General features: G+C 48.5%; 3 pseudogenes; all 3 read left to right on the forward strand.

Moving 5' to 3' along the window:
* Positions 1–1,977: 1,977 nt before the first annotated feature.
* On the forward strand, positions 1,978–2,207 carry LOC138775850 (U2 spliceosomal RNA; annotated as a pseudogene).
* A 967-nt stretch (positions 2,208–3,174) lies between these two features.
* On the forward strand, positions 3,175–3,267 carry LOC138775852 (U2 spliceosomal RNA; annotated as a pseudogene).
* A 5,502-nt stretch (positions 3,268–8,769) lies between these two features.
* Positions 8,770–8,943, forward strand: LOC138775851 (U2 spliceosomal RNA; annotated as a pseudogene).
* Positions 8,944–14,202: the final 5,259 nt, after the last annotated feature.

Raw genomic sequence — 14,202 nt, forward strand, 5'->3', positions numbered from 1 at the left:
TTTGAGGAATTGGAGACCAATCACCCTTCTGAATGGTGACTACAAGATCTGCCAAACTGGTTGCAACCGTCTGAAGGCCGTGATCGACAAGCTAATCCATTGCAATCAGGTCTGTGTGGTACCCGGGAGAAGCATTCTGGGACATTTTAAACCTTATTAAGGACGTGATCATCCGATACCCATTCAAGAAAAGACAACTTGCCTTTTTATATCCATAGACTTCTTCGAAAAGGCATTTGACAGGGTGTCGCATTTTTTTTTTTTTTTTATCTTTTTAAAAGGTTTTAGAAAAATTGTGTATACCGGAGGGTTTTTTATTATCTCTTAAAGCGTTTTATCAAGGCTGCACAAGACAATTTTAGTAAATGTTTTAAGACACGGAACATTCTTTTAAAAGATCCGAGTAAATCATGGGGTGTCCCTTGTCCCCGACTGCTTTTTCATCTGCGCTTAGAGCCTCTAATGTGTGCATTCGGAGGACAACAGATTCACGAGTCCCACTGCGGTAGGGGGGACTCGAGGCCAAAGCAGTGGGGTACATGGAGGCTGTCACTGTACTTTGCAGGGACGCCCCATCGCTTCAAAAAACTTTGAAGCCAGATCCAGTTTTTTTTTGTGCACTCCGGTTTTAAAGTTAATTTATAACAAAGCAGCATTTTAATATAAGTGGAATGGTTTAAGAGACATTCCTGTTCCGGTGTCCCGATACTGTGCCGATTTTAGGTGTCTCTGCAATGAGTCAAACATGGTTTTAGTAGTTGGACTTGGTGGCGCAAAAAGTCACCAAAAGCTATGTATGTGGAATATGAGAAGCATGACGATGAGGGGAGGGTTTTAATTCCAAAATTGGTTAGTTTTACCTCTTTTATTGTATTTAATATGGTGTTTCCCCCCTCCAGAATTTGTTCGTTAAAAAATAACCAAAGCTTGTTTTATTTCCTTTTTATGGAGGCTCCAGTGGAAAAGCTAAAAAGAGAAACTGTATGTAACCTAAAGATGGGTGGTAAGGACTTCCCTGATTTAAAGCCTGTTCTTTAAATCAAGTTTTTTAGCATGTGTTTTTTTACTCCGCTTCCAAAGAGAACTACTGTCCTTATTTTATACGCTTTAAATACTGTATTTTATGAGTAGAAACAGGGTTGCTTTTTCAAAAAACCATTTTAACCATCCCCCGTACGCTTTTAATCTACCCAAAGCATTATAGATTTTTAGAGACAGACAGTTAGTTTTTATGGTCTGAAGGGGAAAAGCGCTCAAAACTTGACGAAACAGTAAAAAGATTTTAAAGGCTGTGATGAAAGTGGTTTTGATTGCTCCTTTAAAAATTTTAATGAATAAAAATGTTAAAAATATGGGAAATGGCCAATGCTAATTAGATTTGTTGAATCCACAGACGACCCGGCCTGGAGCTTGCATCCACGAGTGTCTTCCATGTCCCCGGCATTCCAGCCCCGAAGAGGTTTAACCCAACTCAGCGATCTGTCCGGGGGAGGGCTGCCAGAAGCAGAGACCGTGCACCATCTGTTTTTGGACTTGTTTTTACACGCAAACACGTAATGGCAAAATATCCCTCTGATTAAAACAGAATTACTGGACTTAGAAGAATTGAATCACGCGCTGTTTTTTATTGGTTGCTTGGATGCCCAACAGGACGCAGAAATTATGGCATGGAAGCCTAATAAACTGTGTGAAGGCAGCTCTGTGGAAGGCCAGGAATATTTTATTATACAAACATGAGGTGTTTATCTGTGAAGGACATTTTAACCATTTGTCTTAATGGATGTATTCTTATTATGTATTGGACCAGAAAGCATTTCCCGGTTGTTAGCAAGTAAAATGGTTGTTTAAGTTGAATGGATCTCTGTGACATAAGTCCACCAAGTTCCCTTTTAATATGATTTTAAATGTTTTTTATGCAAAACAATTGTATTTTATTGAAAAATTGTATTTTATTGTACAATTTTATCCTTAGTAAAAATACTTTGTTTTTGTAATAAGGTGTTGACTAAATAAAGAAAGCCCCGTTGTAAAGTGGTCGCAACTTAAAAAAAAAATCTGTTCTTATCAGTTTAATATCTGATACGTCCCCTATCTGGGGACCATATATTAAATGGATTTTTAGAACAGGGAGATGGAAAAAGAGCTTGCTCTGTCCTCTCCAGGCATTGACCTGGTATTGCAGTGCCTCCAGGTTCAGTGCACCCCCTAATGAGTTTGCAAAAAACAGAGCAAAAGAATGAAGAAGGAAACAAGCCGGCTGCACCTGAAACTACTGTTTTGCAAGAAACATCCCTCGAGTGTGTTGTGCGCAGGTGGACCGACCCCGAAAAATTAGCCCGAGTGTGGCTACGAAAAGTTTGTTTGTCCAAGACTTGCTGGCCTCTGTTGCCATGGCAACCAACTGGCAGAGTTGTTTACAACTTGGCTGCCGGGCCAGTGCTGGTGATGTCATCGCGGGACGTGATGTCATCAAGGCTTTGCTGCTATACACAGCTGCCAGCACAACAAGCAGCTCAGTTGCAGCCGGTCAAGCGACCGAGCAGGTAGGTGGAAAGGTAGGTGCAGTTTATTAAACCGTTTCCTTTGGATTTGATTTCCTGGTGGCCGGCCGATGTATCCTGCTGATGCTGCCTGCCTACGGCTCCAGCTGGGAGAATTCACCCTCCATGTTCTTTGATAGATAGATTAGATACATTAGATAGAATAGATAGGATAGATAGGATAGATTAGATAGATAGATAGATAGATAGATAGATAGATAGATAGATAGATAGATAGTAGGTAGGTAGGTAGGTAGGTAGGTACTAATAATAAGCTAGCCAGCTAGGCAGCCAGCCACAGAGACAGCCAGCCAGCTACAGAGACAGCCAGCCAAAGAGCTAGCTGCATGTCATGTATGCCAGACAGAGACGGAGACAGAGACAGAGACGTGTATGTCTGCCATCCATCAGGTGGAAGCAGACGCAGTGTGATTGGGGGGTGGAGCTATTCAGATTTGAGAGCAGAAAGGAAGACAGAGGCAGTGCTAGGCAATAGGAGATGCAGTGTGAAAGCACGTCCGGGATCCGCCATCTGAGAGGGTGGAGCGCATAATAGGGTATGTATGTCTGGCTTCGCCTTAACAAGAAGGACGTGGTGTCCGAGAAGGGGAGTTTTCGGGAAACCGTTGTGGCCATCGCTTCTCGGCCTTTTGGCTAAGATCAAGTGTAGTATCCTTGTCTTGACTGACTGCCTTGACTTGACGGCTCAGGTCCTGGTGTACCCCTTCACTCGGCCTTTGGCATCGCGTTTAATTCGTCTTAAGCTCACATGCAGCTATTGGGTGTAGGCTATTCCCATGAACGATAGTGAACCTTCCTCTCGGCCTGCTGCTCGATTGTCCTGTGCCCGACTGTTTGAAGCGGAAGAACCCTTCGATCCCGCCTTGCCGACGAACGATCGCCTAAGACGCCCGGAACCCGAGAAGTACTGACGGTACTGAACCCCGAAGAAAGCCGGCGACGAGGATTTGCATCTTCTCTCCCCCTTCGACGAGGATCTGCATAGATCCGCCCACCAGGAAAGCTCGACCGGGAGAAGCGATGGCCTCTTCAGCACGCAGCACCGGAGATGAAGAATAACCAGCAGAAGGAAGCGAGGAAGAGCCAGAGAGGCCCGGGTCGTGGATTGCTCTTCCCTCTGCCCGCCCAGCTCAGCAGCCCGACGACCATCAAGGCTGCGGATCCAGGCATTCCCTACTGCGGCCCTGGATCGCACGTACGGTGCCATGCGACTGAAGAATGTGGATGGTAGAGAGCCGTACATGTCTGAGGATGTGTTCGCTAAGAAGATGGTCCTGGACCAGGGTTTCTCCAAGGCGTGAAACCCTCAGCATTTTCTTCTTCCCGGGGATCTTCTATGTGACATTTGCCTCCTTCAACACTGCAGGAGGTACTGGGAGGCGGTAAGGCACGAGGCCCGAATCCCCTTTCTCTCGCTTTGTAAGCAACTGCTTAATCCAAAGGGAGGAGAGGCGGGTGACAGTTTCAATCCTTAACCCGTACATCCCAGGCAAGGACATCGCCACATTCCTTGCAAGGTACTGCACAGTGTCAAGGAACCCTCCAAGATCCTGAGCAGCCTTGGATTCTGGACTGGCAAGTGGTCGGTGGTCGTGAGGCTCAACAGGGATGAGTCATCGACGACGGTTTCCAGCACCTGCCTCAGTCTTTCTCTTTGGTGACAGCTCCAGGCTTCATCTATTACCCGGGATATGCCGCAGATCTGCAGGAGATGCAGCAAGAAGGGTCATCATGCGAAGACTGCAGCGAAGATTCCTGTAGATCTCCGAGTGCCGGGCATGGGGACCAAGGACTGTCCGAAGGCAAAAACCTGCAACCTCTGCGGCATGCGGACCACAGCTACAGGGCCTGCCCCCAGAGGGAAAATAGAACGTGGGCATCCGTGGTTGCCAAAGCTCCGACCGCCAGCAGCCGGCCGTAGCCCAAGCACGCAGAAGCCAAGGAGAAGGATAAGAAGAAGAAGGAGGGTAAGAGGACGACGGGCCCCTAACCCTCCCCCCACCACCCGCCCTCCCTACCCCTTCCCCTCCCCTCCTTCCCCCCTCCCCCCTCTCCCTCCCCGCCCACCCCCACTGAGGAATCCCTCCCCTATCCCATTGCCTCAGTGGGTCCCCTGTCCCCCGCCCCTACCCCCACCCTCCCACCCCACTCCCCCAAACCCACAGCACTAACCTTTCCTCCCGCTGCTGTGGTTCTCTCCTTGGAGGATTTTCCCCCTCTTGTCCCCACAGTGGTTCCCGACAGGAAGAGGAAAGTGAGGGACAGCCCATCGGCTGAGACCTCCAAGAAAAGATCATCGAGGTCGCGAAGATGACCTCCCGGAGGAAAGCGACATGGCAGGTGGTGGAGAATCTGGTCGACGAACCGGAGGCTTTCGACTTCGAGGACGTCCCAGAGAATGCACACCGAAAGAGGCGCTGGAGGATGCATACGGGAATGGGTCGGCCTCGCGGGCCCCCGAAGAAGAGGATCCGCGCCGACCGGAGTGGTATCGTATGAGTCTGTGACTAACCCTTTTCTTTTCCTCCCCATGCTAATCTTTCCATCTTTAGCTTAAATGTGCGGAGTATGAGAGATCGGTCTAGATCCAGACAGTTCTTTCGTTTTTAAATGCTCAGTTGTGCATGTGTATATGTTGCAGGAATGTGCTCTGTCCTCTTCTAGGTCCTACAACATCTGGCCCAGGCAGTGGTCCCACGGTCCCTCCTACTGTCCGGCGGGGGCGACTGTAGTCCGCAGGGGTCGCCATCCTGATCAGGGGAGGCAACTTTACACTTGATTCTGTTCAGGAGCTTGTCTGTGGCAGATTGCTAATGCAGACGGCTCTTGGGCGGGGAGCCCGTAAGGCTCATCAATGTGTATGCCTCTCCTGAGAAGGGTGCGCGTCTGGAACTATTCCAGGCCCTGCGGGCCCAGCTCGCAACCTCCAGGGCTGTAGTGTTGGGTGGGGACTTTCAACTGCCCATTGAAGCGGACGGACGCAGTTCTGGACATCTGTCAAGTTGGATGTCACATCCAAACTGCTCATCGAGATGGTGACTGAAGCATCCTTGCAGGACGTTGTTGGGTCCATCGGGAACGGCTCTGTTATTATACATGGAGCCGCCCCGATGGCTCGCTCCGTTCTCGGATTGCTTTGTGTTTGCCTCTCGAGCAGTCAGGCAGACTAGGCCTCTATGTTTCCCTGCTTCTTCTCTGACCACAGGGCCATTCTGTTTCAAGGGGTTCTGGGCCATGGTTTCCCATCTGCCGCATGCTCTTGGAAGCTGAATTGTGCTCTACTGGCTCAGGAGGAGGTTCTGGAGTAGCCTTAGAGAGGCTACCTACCTACATCGTATGGCGCAACGATAAATGTATGTTTGATCGTGGTTAGTGATTGGTGGAATTTGTTAAGGTTCAATTTCGCAGTTTCTTTCAGGCCAGAGAGTCGTCACAGCGTGCGGAAGAAAGAGGGACTTCAGAGAGGCTGCAGCGCGAGCTGCGGTCACTGCAAGACCTTCTCCGGTGCGGCTGGGACGTGAAGGAGGAGCTGGAGGAGACCAAAAAGAGCTTGCAAAGGCACTTTGAGGAGGAATCCAAGCGATCGTCTTCCGTTCCAAGTGGAGAACCTGGAGAAGGGTGAGAAATGGTAACTCGTTCTTTTTCAGGAAACTCCACGCCGGCCACACGCCCCTGACTGGCCTGCGGGATGAGACCGGAAGTTTGCGGAATGGCAAAAAGGAAAAGGACGTGATGGGGTTGTCACTAGCTTCTACCAGCAGCCTCTACCCCCGAAGACCACCGACTCCGAAGTGCCGACGAGTTCCTGTCAGGTATCACTAACGTTGTTGATCCGCAGGTGCGTCGTCCATGGACGCCCCTTGACGTGGGGACTGCTCTCTGCCGCTAAAATCCTTTAGGCCTGGCAGGACCCGGGCAGTGATGGTCTCTCCAGCGGAGCTCTATGTAGCGCTGGTGGATCTCATTTGCCCGGACCTGTTGGAGCTGTACGAGGAGGATGGTGGTGGAGGCAGAATGCCTCCGTCGTTGAGGGAGGGTACGATCACGATCCTGTAAAGCGGAAGGGGGAGAGATTGACTTGAAAAATTGGCGTCCCCTCTCTCTCTTGAACGTGGACTACAAGATCCTCGCCAAAGGTGCTGGCCACACCGGCTGAAGAAGGTCATCGGTCATGTCGTCCATCTTGACCAGACTGTGGCATTCCCGGCCGCAGGATCGCAGACAGCCCCTCCTAGTGAGGGACCGGTCCTTACATCCCAAAGCCGCCGTGCACAAACGCGGCCCTGGTCAGCCTTGATCAGGAGAAGGCTTTCGACCGGGTCGCCTCACGAGTTCATGGGCAGGGCACTGCGTAGGTTAGGACTTGGTGATATGTTTTGTCGTTTTTGTTAACGTGATGTATTTTGATATTTTCAGCAGGGTACTGGTGAACGGCTGGAAGACTGACCCCTTTCCGTTCTTTCTGGGGGGTCAGACAAGGCTGCCCTCTGCTCACCTCTCCTTTTTGTTTGTGTTATAGAATCCTTCGCGGAGGCTATACGGCAGAACGGAGAGATCAGAGGGATCACCGTACCCGGACCCGATCGACACGAGGTCAAGTGCTCGCTGTACATGGACGACGTGACCGTCTTCTGCGCGGACCAGCGTTCGGTACCGCACTCGCCAGACCTGCGAGAAAAGTTCGGAAGGCTTCAGTGGCAAAGGTCAACTGCGGGAAGTCGAGGCTATTCTCTTCGGGATGGCACCTGGCTGTCCCCGCCGCCTTGTCCCGTTTACATCAAACCGGACTTCATCAAGATCCTTGGAGTCTGGTTCTGAAAGGAAGGCGCGGCCCTCAAGTCCTGGGAAGAGCGATTGGCTAAGGTCAATACGAAGATCGGCTGTGGAGCCTCAGACACCTCACCATTGGGGCAAAGCATTGGTCTTAGGAACGAAGTTCTGCCTGTGCTCCAGTACACAGCACAGGCCTGGCCCCCCGTGTCACCGTCTGCAGGGCCATCACCAGGACCGTGTTTTTGTTTCATCTGGGCTCCAAAATGGACAGAGTGAAGCGCTCCGTGATGTACAATGAACCCCGCAAGGGCGAAAAGGTGTTCCGGATTCCCTACCTTGCTGCAGGCAGCCTTTGTATGTGACTGTGTGCGTAGGACTCTGCAACAGAAAAATGGCTCTGCGGGCAGGTTCCATGTCTCGCCTGTTCCTCCTCCCCCTCTGGAGGGGTCTGAGCTGGGACAAGTTGTGACAGCTCCATCCCTTACAACTGCACACTCCCTGGTTCTACGGGGGCGTCGTCAAGTTTGTGAGGGAACACCACTGGAGGGACCTCAGCCCGACTTGTGGAAAGCCAAAAACTGTCCACAGCTCATCAGAGCACAGGCCTCTATGTAGCTCGTTCCAGGGCTCACTGCGGCCACCGCAGAGACTGTATGGACTAATGTGGCTCGGCGAAGTTGACCAACGGGCACCAGGACTTGTCTTGGATGGCCATTCAGGGGGGGACTGGCCTTGAGTCATTCATTATGCCCGCAACCTGTGCAAAACGCGGTACTGCCCCCGGTGCCCCTTCGTGGAGGAACATCTTTGCACCTCTTTTGGCAGTGTCCGTTGGCTCAGGGCCTGTTGGCCGCCCTGGAACTTGAACTCAGTGACTGTGTGCCAGGACAGGCTACACAGCACTGCGCGGTGCTTTACGGCCTGTTTTCCCTGGGAATCTCGGCGATGAGGTCAACCCGGGAGGCCTGGCGCCTTATAAACTGGTTTTAAAAGACGCTATATGGCTTGCCAGAACCCGCTCATTTGAAGAGGAGAGGAACTGTCCTTTCGGACTGCCGCAGGCTGGGTCACAGCCTGCTCAGAGACTATTTTCCATCATGGCAATCGACGCAGGAAGAAGAGGATTGATACCCCTCTCCTCCCCCTCTCCCCTTGGTTTGTGTTGTCTTTCAATAAACTTCGGGCCTGTGATTTCCCTTCCCTACCCCCCTCTTTTCCCCCCCCCTTACCCCATCACTTGTCTGTATTGCTTTATTGTTTGTTGTTTTAGGATTGTTAAGGTATGGCGGGAATGCTAGTGTATTCGGTGGTATGATGTAATATGCGTAGGGAGCCTTTGCTGTATGTTTGTACCATGGTGCTGAGTATGTAGTTTTATTTATTGAATGTGCTGCGTCACAGTTTATGTATGCCTACGACGACTGATTGTAAAAAGATATTTTCAATTCAAAAACTGTTTCTTATCAGTTTAATATCTGATACGTCCCCTATCTGGGGACCATATATTAAATGGATTTTTAGAACAGGGAGATGGAAAAAGACTTGCTCTTCCCCCTCCATCCAGGCATTGACCTGGTATTGCAGTGCCTCCAGGTTCAGTGCACCCCCCTAATGAGTTTTGCAAAAAACAGAGCATAAACAAAAGAATGAAGAAGAAACAAGCCGGCTGCACCTGAAACTACTGTGTTGCAAGAACATCCCTCGAGTGTGTTTGTGCGCAGGTGGACCGACCCCGAAAAATTAGCCCGAGTGTGGCTACGAAAAGTTGGTTTGTCCAAGACTTGCTGGCCTCTGTTGCCATGGCAACCAACTGGCAGAGTTGTTTACAACTTGGCTGCCGGCCAGTGCTGGTGATGTCATCGCGGGACGTGATGTCATCAAGGCTTTGCTGCTATACACAGCTGCCAGCACAACAAGCAGCTCAGTTGCAGCCGGTCAAGCGACCGAGCAGGTAGGTGGAAAGGTAGGTGCAGTTTATTAAAAGACCGTTTCCTTTGGATTTGATTTCTGGTGGCCGATGTTCCTGCTGTATGTCTGCCTGATGCTGCCTGACGGCTCCAGCTGGGAGAATTCACCCTCCATGTTCTTTGATAGATAGATTAGATACATTAGATAGAATAGATAGGATAGATAGATAGATTAAATAGATAGATAGATAGATAGATAGATAGATAGATAGATAGATAGATAGAAGGTAGGTAGGTAGGTAGGTAGGTACTAATAATAAGCTAGCCAGCTAGGCAGCCAGCCACAGAGACAGCAAGCCAGCTACAGAGACAGCCAGCCAAAGAGCTAGCTGCATGTCATGTATGCCAGACAGAGACGGAGACAGAGACAGAGACGTGTATGTCTGCCATCCATCAGGTGAAGCAGACGCAGTGTGATTGGGGGTGGAGCTATCAGGATTTGAGAGCAGAAAGGAAGACAGAGGCAGTGCTAGGCAATAGGAGATGCAGTGTGAAAGCACGTCCGGATCCGCCATCTGAGAGGGTGGAGCGCATAATAGGTATGTATGTCTGGCTTCGCCTTAACAAGAGGACGTGGTGTCCGAGAGGGGAGTTTTTCGGGAAACCGTTGTGGCCATCGCTTCTCGGCCTTTTGGCTAAGATCAAGTGCAGTTGCCGCTGTGCTTGGTCTTGGCTGGAGGGCGTCGGAGGCTTAGCCCCCGTTGGGGGCGGCTGAAGATTAAGAAGGCGATCACCATGGGCGTAAAGCTACGCTATGCCGAGACCGGGGACCCCGGGTCAAAAACTGGATTTCGTATAGATTTGTCGGAGGAGATGGAAAAACCGCTTTACCCTGAAAGTTCTGGTGCGAGTTCTGACTGAAATACTAAAGGTAAAACGAGATGATATTCTATTTTTGCAAGAACCTAAAAGGGAAAGTATGTGTTGGTCCTAACCATATTGTCACTGCCATAATTTGTACCGTAACTTGCAAGAAAATCTTGATAATCCTGATTTGGATGGATTGACTTTCACCATCTTGTATAGCGGAGGGGCAATCCCGCTTGTGGTCTTCTTATACAACCCTCATGTGCCCAGATATGACATTGATGTTTTTTGAAAAACTATTGTGCCTGTGTCAGCTTTTTCGCACAAGGTGAATAATAGTGAGGGGTTATGGACAGGAAAGTACAAGTACTTTGTCACTTTCCATGAGGACCCGCAGAGTCCAGGTGGTATGAAGTACCCTCCACTTAACTTTGCCATTGGGAGAGACCGTGGATATTTTTTTTTTCCTGGAGCTCCCAGGTTCTGCCGTAAATGTAAGGGCTTGGGCATATTGCGGAAGACTGTAAGGAAGAGATAAGGTGTGGGCCGCTGTGGGCAGCCGGGGCATCCAGCCCGGGATTGTGACAACCCCATTGCGTGTAACCTCTGTGGGAAGGTTGGTCATATCTTCAAAGATTGCCCCATGCGTGCAAAAAAATCCTTTGCTGAGGGGTTGGTGGTTGGGCGCCCTCAGGGGTACCTAAAGTGACCCTGTTGGGATTGCCGTCGGTGGTGGAAGACACAGTCACAATGGAGGTGGCACAGGTGGAAGAGGTGCTTCCTCATGGTGTTTGTGTGCAAGTTGAAGGGGAGGTGGAGGGTTCTGTGCCAGAGACTCCCGCCGTTTCATGGAGCGAGAGCTCCATGGAACAAGAAGGCAATGGAGGCCAGGGTGATTTTTCCAACTCCAGACCCTTGGAAGAGGTGTTGGAGGTAGCCCCTAAAAGACCCAGGACTGCGCTATCTCCGGCCAGTGAGGGTGGTGCGAGTCCTGGCGAGAAGCTGTGTACCCTTTATTCGGCTATTCCTGCGGACGTGGCTTTTTTAGAAGAAGCCGGGACTTCGGCCTTCACATGCGGCTACCGAAGTCCAGAACGGTGTAGAGATGAAGGAGAGATGGGGTGTGTACAGCCCACTCGCGTGCCGGGTTAAAATATGGGCTCCAAAGTTGCATGTAATGTCGTATCCTGAATGTTAGGCAGATTGATCCAAAGCAAGGAGAGCGGCTGTCCTGGACTTTGTAAAGAGTCTAGAGCAGAAATATACTGCCTGCAGGAATTGGCATTTCGGAGCCATTGTCTGACCGGGACTGGCCGCATGGTCAGCATGTGTGGTCAGGGTCAGACAAAAACAAGAACGATGGGTTGGGATATTGCTGGGTAGTAGAGAGATAAGTTTAGAAAGTTATACTGTGGTGGAGGTGGGGAGGTGTGTAATGGCAGTTGTGTTGTATAGGGGTGTGCGGGTGAGGGTGTTTAATGTATATAGTTTTATACAAAGGGAAGATAGGGCAAAATTGTTTGAAAAATTGTGTTTGTTTTTGCCTGGGAGGACTCCCACCATTTTGGCAGGGGATTTCAACTGCGTTGTGGAGGATCTAAGGTGATGGACAGGGAGGAGGTTAAAAAATCTGGTTTCTGATTTTGCTTTATTGGATGCGGCTGTGGAGTGCTTGGGCAGGTCACCACCTGCGACCTATAAGGCTGACAGAGGTGGGGTGGAGTCTCGCATAGATTATTGTTTTTTTTCTAAAAATGTAAAATGTACTGCCTTTTCCCAACAGGTAGTGGGGTTTTCTGATCATGAGAGTGTTTGAGAGTCTGTATTGAATGTGATGTGGAAGGGTTGTATGGAAGAGGTGTATGGAAGTTAAATGTGAGTCTGCTTGAGGATGTGAGAATCATGGTGGATTTTAAGTATGCTTATGTTAGGTGGAAAAGTAGACAAAAAGATTTTGAGAGTATACTGGGGTGGTGGGATTGGATGAAGGGGAGGTTAAAAAATTCTTCAGAAAGTGGGGCTACAAAAAGCTGCCATATTAAGAAATAGGTACAAAGAGCTGAATATGAAAATAATTGGTTGCAAAAGTTAAGGATGATTGGAGTTAATGTGGATGATCTGTTAGAGGAAGCAAGACTGAATTGAAAGAAAGTATGGAGAAGAGAGGGAAAGAGATTATTTATAGATCAAAAGTGAGTGGTTTGACAAAAATGAGAAGTGTACAAGGTTTTTCTTTAAGAAAGTGTGTGGTAAGAAAAATGATATGGAAGTTGTGCTAAATAAGGGAGGGGTGAGTGTGTAATGGTAAAGATGTGAAAAGGAGGTGGAAGCATTTTATGGTGAACTATATGATGTAAATGGATAGACGAGAATTTGGTAGATGAAGTGTTAATGGTCTGGAGAGTGAGATTAAAGGAGAGTGATGGTGAGATGTTATGCGAGATATTGCATTGGAGGAGGTTAGAAGTGCTGTGATGAGTGCAAGGAAAAATAAAACCCCTGGGAAGGATGGGATTTCCGGTTGAATTTTATGTGAAGCATGGGATATTGTGGGTGAGGATATGATGAAAGTATATCAGTATATGTGGAGAATGGTAGGATGAGTGAGTCGATGAAAGAATGGGTAGTTGTGTTGATTTATAAGAAAGGAGACAAGAAATGTTTGGGGAACTGGAGACCGATTACGTTGCTAAACACGGATTACAAGGTGTTTGGTAAGATTGTGTCTGGTCGTATGCGTGAGGTGATTGGACAGGTGATAGAGGAGGATCAAGTGTGTGCGATTCCTGGTAGAAGTATGACTGATAATTTATTTTTGTTGAGGGATTTGTTTGGTGACTGCATGGATAGGAAACAGAAGTGTATGGTTTAATGGTGGATTTTGAAAAAGCTTTCGATAGAGTGTCGCATGAATTTATGTTTTAAAGTGTTAGAGAGGATGGGATTTCCAAGAATTTTGTGGATGTGGTAAAGTGTTTTATATGCGGATGTGACAAGTGAGTTTTTGATAAATGGGGTGTTGAGTGATAAAATAAGGTGGGGTCGGGGTTCAGGCAAGGTTGCCCTATGTCCCCCATATTGTTTGTGAGTGTGATTGAGCCGTTGATGTGTATTATTAGAAACGGATAAGGTGATGAGAGTTTGTTGATTCCGGGAGTGGAGGGAAGAATGTAAAAGTATTGGGTTATATGGATGATATTGTGGTGGTGAGTGATAACATGGTAAGTATGAATAGGGCTAAATTGGGGTTGGATTGTTTTTTGTGGTGCATCTGCTTTTAAAGTCAATTGGGATAAGTGTGTGTTTAAGTGTTTTGGAGATAAGAGTGTGAGAATGGACGGTGTTGAAAGTGAAAGAGGCGCGGTGAAGATTTTGGGGATACAATTTAATGACGATCTAAAAGGGAATGAAAGTTGGAATGAATGTGGATGCGAATTGAGCGTAGTTGAATTTTTTGGAGATGCGTCAGTTAACTTTGGTTGGGAAAGTTTTGATTGTAAAAGCGGTAATTTTGCCTAGTTTTGTTATTTTGTGCGAATGTTTCCCGTTTGCTGTGCGAAATATGAAAAAGGCTGAGAATTGTGTTTTTACGTTTTTGTGGGGTAGTAAGATGGAGAGGAATGAAAAGAGAGGATGTGTACAAGTCTTGTGAGAAGGGCGGGCTAGGGTTCCAAATTTTCAGATTTTTTTGGGATTAGTTATATTCCAGTTATGGTAGTGTTGCTGGAGAAAGAAATAAGCTGGATGCATGGTGCGGTATGGCTGGGTGGATGTTGTTAGGGGTTTAAAATGGTGGAGAGGGATGCAAGGGTGCCTGTTGCTTTTAAGTGTCCGATATGGTATAAGAAGTGGAGAAATTGTGATAGAATGGATTTGCTAGATGTGCCTGTGGATGGGTTTAGAGACAAAAAGAAAGCGATGAGGAATTGAAGCGAGAGAATTGGTGTGGTAATCTTGGTGGTTTAGGGCCGGATGAGGCTTTTGACTGTTTTGAGAAAATGAGAGTGAGTGTAATGCAACAAAACAACATGAATGTGGTATGGATGAGTCTGCATGACATTTTGCCCGTGAGACAGTGCGAGAAGAGGCGTGAC

Source organism: Dendropsophus ebraccatus, unplaced genomic scaffold, assembly GCF_027789765.1.
Source record: "Dendropsophus ebraccatus isolate aDenEbr1 unplaced genomic scaffold, aDenEbr1.pat pat_scaffold_2205_ctg1, whole genome shotgun sequence".
Lineage (NCBI taxonomy): Eukaryota > Metazoa > Chordata > Amphibia > Anura > Hylidae > Dendropsophus > Dendropsophus ebraccatus.